The following is a 7,724-nucleotide window of genomic DNA, read 5'->3' on the forward strand; positions in this document are numbered from 1 at the left end:
AAGTTTAAATAGTAGGGTATTTATAAAACACATTATTTGGCCGTTTTAAATCCTGAAATGAGTGCCAAGAGTCAGTTTTGTGGATTATATTGCTGGCTTTAAAGTACAGGGTGGCCCATAAGTGACTACCCACACGCAACCTCTTAATAACTCACGTAATTCGTCTCCAAATTGCACCAAAATTTCAGAGATTATAGATATGGGTCAAACTTAGATTTCCTGAAAGTTTCGTAAGCCACGCCCAATTACAGTGGGCGTGGCGTGACACTCCCTCTTTTTCACTATTGTCTTCATAAAATGAGAACGCTTTAAGCTAAGAACTCAAAATTTTTTGCACACATTTGGCTTGATAATTGAAAACTTTTCCAAAAGTTTCAAGTTCATTGGTTAAAATATGGCTAAGTTATGACCATTTCAAAACTCATCGGATACGTGATCTGAGCACTCAGTCAGTGATCTCGTCACTTGGTTAATGGCCTGTTTGGCTCACATGCACCGCTTGATTGGTTGCAGCCTGCTTATGGGCCGGCCTATACAGCTGACTGCACCTAAAACGCTATCACACGAATTTATGGTGGTGTCACCATTTCAGGGCTTGTTAGCCCTGCTAGTCACAGGTTCCTTACAATCAATAAAAAGGAATGAACCATCCATTGAATCATCGAACCGGGCCTACCGAATCACAAAGAAACACAAACTTTTGGACCGTGATTTCCAATCGAGGATAGATTTCGCCAACACATTCCTGTCCAAGCAGAATGTGGATCCCTACTTTGAGGACGAAATCTGGTACAGCGACAAGGCCATATAAACGGATATGTCAACTCCCAGAATGCAATTCACTGGGGCTCTACTAGACCGGATGAAGTGGTGGAGAGATTCGAACGGCTTTTCCTGAAAAGTCACGATCTGGTTTTTATCCTAAAAATTTGTGTTTCCCTTTCTAGCAAAGTCATCATCGGTATCCAATCAAAGCCTAATGAACCTCATTAATACACGCTAACGCCTTACTCTTGATCAGATTGGGTGACGAGATCACTAATTGAGTGCAAATATCACTGACTGAGTGCTCGGATCACATATCCGATGGATTTTAAAATGGTCATAACTCAGCCATATTTCAACCAATGAACTTGAAACTTTTGGAAAAGTTTTCAATTATCAAGCCAAATGTGTGCAAACAATTTTGAGTTCTTAGCTTAAAGCGTTCTCATTTTATGAAGACAATAGTGAAAAAGAGGGAGTGTCACGCCACGCCCACTGTAATTGGGCGTGGCTTACGAAACTTTCAGGAAATCTAAGTTTGACCCATATCTATAATCTCTGAAATTTTGGTGCAATTTGGAGACGAATTACGTGAGTTATTAAGAGGTTGCGTGTGGGTAGTCACTTATGGGCCACCCTGTAGTATAGTGTCATGGTTTGGAGCCCCGTTTGAGCGCTATCCGAGACACATTTTACTAAAATGTCATTTTAGCACAGTTGACTAATCTGCCACAACTTTAGCCGGAGGTTTCAAGTTCGAATCCCAGTCGGAGTCGTTCTCCAATGTGATTATATTATTATGGTACACATTTTAACCTAGTTTAACCCATATTCAAGCAATCTAACCCTACATTATGCGATACAGAGTATCAACTAAATACATTCATCACACAACAGAAGTCGTTAAATGAATAGTGTACACGTTCACGTACAATTACATCAGTTGTCTATCGACATTATTAACATCTGGTTCAAGGCGACCTCTGCAGTATAATGTACGGATAAAGGGATATAGTGCTAGCTAAATTTAACTAGAGTGTACAGTTTAGGACAACACCTGGTTGATATGGTAACGTAATAAGAAAGCACATTTCAGGAAGGTTACTCAATAGTACCAAGATTGTACCGTCATTGTAAAGTAAAGTTACGGCAACAGCTGTGTTTGTACTTGACAGATATTTGCTTAATTTAAGACCCAAACAAAACTAAAGTGAATTGATAAAAATGTGACTTTCTTAAAAGAAATACGTGTCAACAAAATGTAGATTTTGTAGAAGCTGATAAATATATATAGTGTACTCGAGCACTAATTACACTGACTGTTTGATATGAAATGTAATTTATAGAGAGTACTTACAGCCTACAGGACGGTTACTTTACAGCCTCGAAAATAATTTGTCATTGTATAATAGCCATAGACCTAGTACAGAATAATCACGGTAGCAGCTGTGCAATGTATTTGACTCAAATCTCTTGTCAGGACTGGTCTAGATATTTTATATTTTCTACAATTATATCAGAAGATCTCAACAAATTGAACAGTGTGCGAGGAATTTTTAAATATAATAACCAATGAAAGATAGTGCTAATTCCTACCTCAATTAGTGGACCGTCCCTTTACATTAGAACTCAGTGTTTGTCTTTGTTAAATATCTTGATAAGGTATGTGTGTGTTTTACTGGACAGTCTCTATCTTCTTCATATCTTGAGGTATTAGCTTTAGGTTAGTGACAACTGGATCAAAGTTGTTTTGTTTAGTTTTATGCTCAAGCTAGGTTCGCACTATTCTGCTTTGTTATATTTGAGCTTTCGTATATCAACATAGTATTTTAGTACAATATTAGAATATTGTAGAAATCATACCCGTAAATATTTGCTCGGTATCTGGCAGCAGTTCATCGATTAATGTTCCGTGTTCTGTTTCCTGGTATTTTGTGATCAGAATATTTTCTTGAGTAGGATAAGATGAAATCCGTCACCTTATCTTACACAATACTGAATACTGAATGAATACTGAATGAATAATGAATACTGAATGTATACTGAATGAATACTGAATGAAAACTGAATACTGAATACTGAATGAATATTGAATACTGAATGAATACTGAATGAATACTGAATGAATACTGAATGAATACTGAATGAATACTGAATGAATACTGAATGAATACTGAATGAATACTGAATATTGAATGAATACTGAATGAATACTGAATGAATACTGAATGAATACTGAATGAATACTGAATAAATACTGAATGAATACTGAATGAATACTGAATGAATACTGAATACTGAATGAATACTGAATGATTACTGAATACCCTTTAGGGCACTATCCGTCGCGGAGTAAAGTCCGCGGCGGAGCCGCCGGACTCCGAGCGGACTCCGGCGGTGCTCCGCCAAAATGTATTTACACTGGACTCGAGTACATTTTGGCGGACTCCGAGCGGTGGCTCGGCGGAGTGTCCGCCGCGGACTAAGCCACTAGGCGGACTCCGGTCCGCCGCGGACTCCGGCGGAGTGCTTGGCGGACTCCGGCGGACCTCTCCGCCGAACTTGAATCCGGCGGAGTCCGGCGGAGCTTGGACTAGCCGCTCGGAGTCCGCCGGACTCCAACAGAGTCTACTGACTTCCGACTTCCGACTTCCGACCCTCGGCTAAAGTTGTCACGTGACATACAACATAGCATTTTGCGATATTGTTGATTGTGGTCAGATGAAAAGGTCGCTAGTGATAAACCTTAACCATTACCCTCACAATGTCAATAGTGTACAACTCTAGTCCTAACTTTGACCCTATAATGTATAAACGTTGACCCTAACCCTCCACCAAACCGCCAGCAGCGAAATATCAATGTCATTGACTGGTCACGTGACCAAAACAATTTTTGTCATATTATCTCATATAGGGAAGCGTTTTTAGTTTTACCCTACAAGTACACGTTGCATGTGGCATCATTCGGCCGGATCCCAGCAAGCAAAATTACGTCGACCATCACAGGACGACGCCAGCACTTTCTACGCTCGTCGAGCTCCGATCGTCCTGTGACGAAGTAAGGACGAAGCCTGAGGTCCTCAGGTAACATCGACCACCGATTGAAAATTCAAAGATTTTTTAACATAAAGGTCAAATGTAAAACTAAAATCTTGATGTTAATTGATTGACGACGTCAATTTTTGAGCACAGCGCGAGCGCCTGCGGAAAAGGACCGCGTAGCTAGTCAAGATGTTGATAAATATTTGGCTTGTGGCGCGATGTGTTGCTCTAAGTCTAACTATAGCCCTTTCGCTTGCAGTAGCGCGCGACTGCCGGAGGCGGAAATGACCTGGTTAGCTAGGTAAACGCGCTCCTACTAAATCGCTCGCCCAAATTTTAAGAAAATTCTTGTGAAAAGGCCCTTTGGGCATGAAAGTGATCTGGATCGGTGTATTTTTGGACGCTGATTCCGAATCACCCCCCATGACGTAGGGTTAAAATGCTTCCCTGGAGAGTTATGGGTAAAAAACCGTTTTGGTCACGTGACAGGCTAGTAAAATACTAATTCGATTGTTTAGGGCCCGGGTTAGGGTTAAGGTTGTGGTAAGGGTTATGGTTAGCTTCGGGGTTATGGTTAGGGTTAGGGTTGGGATTAGGGTTTATGTAAAACCGTTTTGTACGGCTGCAAAACTATAAAAACCAAAGTCACGTGAAATTTTTGGGCGAGCGAATTAGTAAGAGCCAGGTAAACGCGATGTGCCTTGTAGGATGAAATCCTACTAGCTGACGCCACTCGCAGCTGTGCTGCTCGCAGCGATCGAAATTTATACGCGTATCACCCGCTAAAATGTGCCACCCAACGTGCCACACAATTTTTCTCGTTGCTCGTCGCACGTCGACGAACAACGAAGCTCGTTGCGACGCGCAATGAGCTGCCAGGCTAGGACATCGTCCTGGTCCAACAAATTTTGGCGAGCGATTTTCTCCAAAAATTTAATGAGGGCGCCGACTTCCACTCTGGCTAGGTTTCTTGTTACCCAGCGCGCGTTCCTTAATGGGATGAGGTAAAATTAGGTAAAAAGAATCCACTGACTTGGCCAGAGTGCTTTCATAAAACTCTATTACTAGCTTGGCGTTGTAGGATTATATACTTTAATTTCGGATCGAGTGAAGCGAGTGATACACATTCACCTAACCATGTGCTTTCGCGCCACTTCGGGCGCGCTTGTTTCACAAGTCAAGAAAAGTCCTTTTTACCGCCGTGAGGCGGGCGCGCGCTACTGCAAGCGCAAGGGCTCTGGATAGAGCAATGATACACATTACTTTGATTAAACTCATGCTGATCACAATACAGTACAGGGAAGTGGGTAACACGGCTTGCAGTCGCAGCTGCAGCTCCTCGCTGGCGGTAATATTTCAATGAACAAGAATTAAGAAAAAGAGAATTTTATTTTGTATTTGCCACAGAATAATCAATACATATAATATACTTCAAAAACTTCAAAATATATTGTAACATGTAAGTTCATCTATCGTTCATAAGATGGGGTACTCTCAATAATCAAGTACATGAGTACCCGACCCGCCGCGCTGGGTAACAAGAAACCTAGCCAGAGTAGAAGTCGGCGCCCTCATTAAATTTTTGGAGAAAATCGCTCGCCAAAATTTGTTGGACCAGGACGATGTCCTAGCCTGGCAGCTCATTGCGCGTCGCAACGAGCTCCGTTGTTCGTCGACGTGCGACGAGCAACGAAAAAAATTGTGTGGCGCGTCGGGTGGCACATCTTTCGATCGCTGACGAACAGCGAGCAGCACAGCTGCGAGTGGCGTCAGCTAGTAGGATTTCATCCTACAAGGCTCATCGCGTTTACCTAGCTAACCAGGTCATTTCCGCCTCCGGCGGTCGCGCGCTACTGCAAGCGAGAGGGCTATAGTTAGAGCAACACATCGCGCCACAAGTCAAATATTTATCAACATCTTGACTAGCTACGCGGTCCTTTTCCGCATGCGCTCGCGCTGTGCTCAAAAATTGACGTCGTCAATCAATTAACATCAAGATTTTAGTTTTACATTTGACCTTTATGTCAAAAAATCTTTGAATTTTCAATCGGTATTCGATGTTACCTGAGGACCTCAGGCTTCTTCCTTACTTCGTCACAGGACGATCGGAGCTCGACGAGCGTAGAGAGTGCTGGCTGGCGTCGTCCTGTGATGGTCGACGTATTTTTGCTTGCTGGGATCCGGCCGAATGACGCCACATGCAACGTGCTTCCCTATATGAGATAATATGACAAAAATTGTTTTGGTCACGTGACCAGTCAATGACATTGATATTTCGCTGCTGACGGTTTGGTGGAGGGTTAGGGTCAACGTTTATACATTATAGGGTCAAAGTTAGGACTAGAGTTGTACACTATTGACATTGTGAGGGTAATGGTTAGGGTTTATCACTAGCGACCTTTTCATCTGACCACAATATTGCAAAATGCTATGTTGTATGTCACGTGACAAATTTAGCCGAGGGTCGGAAGTCGGAGGTCGCAAGTCAGTGGACTCTGTTGGAGTTCGGCGGACTCCGAGCGGAGTCCGCCGAGCTGGTGGACTCCGCCAAGCTCCGCCGGACTCCGCCGGATTAAAGTCCGCCGAAGAGGTCCGCCGGAGTCCGCCAAGCACTCCGCCGGAGTCCGCGGCGGACCGGAGTCCGCCTAGTGGCTTAGTCCGCGGCGGACACTCCGCCGAGCCGCCGCGGAGCCGCTCGGAGTCCGCGGCGGACTTTAAAGTTTGCTCGGAGTCCGCTCGGCTCCGCTCGGAGTCCGCCAAAATGTACTCGAGTCCAGTGTAAATACATTTTGGCGGAATCCGAGCGGAGCCGAGCGGACTCCGAGCAAACTTTAAAGTCCGCCGCGGACTCCGAGCGGCTCCTCTCCGGCGGACTTGAATCCGGCGGACTCTGTTGGAGTTCGGCGGACTCCGAGCGGAGTCCGCCGAGCTGGTGGACTCCGCCGGATTCAAGTCCGCCGGAGAGGTCCGCCGGAGTCCGCCAAGCACTCCGCCGGAGTCCGCGGCGGACCGGAGTCCGCCTAGTGGCTTAGTCCGCGGCGGACACTCCGCCGAGCCGCCGCGGAGCCGCTCGGAGTCCGCGGCGGAGTTTAAAGTTTGCTCGGAGTCCGCTCGGCTCCGCTCGGAGTCCGCCAAAATGTACTCGAGTCCAGTGTAAATACATTTTGGCGGAGCACCGCCGCGGACTCTACTCCGCGACGGATAGTGCCCTTTAGTTTTGTTTTGGTCTTAAATTAAGCAAATATCTGTCAAGTACAAACACAGCTGTTGCCGTAACTTTACTTTACAATGACGGTACAATCTTGGTACTATTGAGTAACCTTCCTGAAATGTGCTTTCTTATTACGTTACCATATCAACCAGGTGTTGTCCTAAACTGTACACTCTAGTTAAATTTAGCTAGCACTATATCCCTTTATCCGTACATTATACTGCAGAGGTCGCCTTGAACCAGATGTTAATAATTTCGATAGACAATTGATGTAATTGTACGTGAACGTGTACACTATTCATTTAACGACTTCTGTTGTGTGATGAATGTATTTAGTTGATATTCTGTATCGCATAATGTAGGGTTAGATTGCTTGAATATGGGTTAAACTAGGTTAAAATGTGTACCATAATAATATAATCACATTGGAGAACGACTCCGACTGGGATTCGAACTTGAAACCTCCGGCTAAAGTTGTGGCAGATTAGTCAACTGTGCTAAAATGACATTTTAGTAAAATGTGTCTCGGATAGCGCTCAAACGGGGCTCCAAACCATGACACTATACTACTGCTATCCATAACCCTTACCACAACCCTAGCCCTAACCCGAGCCCTAAACAATCGAATTCATGTTTTACTAGCCTGTCACGTGACCAAAACGGTTTTTTGTCCATAACTCTCCAGGGAAGCATTTTATCCGGCCCT

This window comes from Bolinopsis microptera, chromosome 11, assembly GCF_026151205.1.
Source record: "Bolinopsis microptera isolate Bmic1 chromosome 11, MBARI_Bmic_1.0, whole genome shotgun sequence".
NCBI lineage: Eukaryota > Metazoa > Ctenophora > Tentaculata > Lobata > Bolinopsidae > Bolinopsis > Bolinopsis microptera.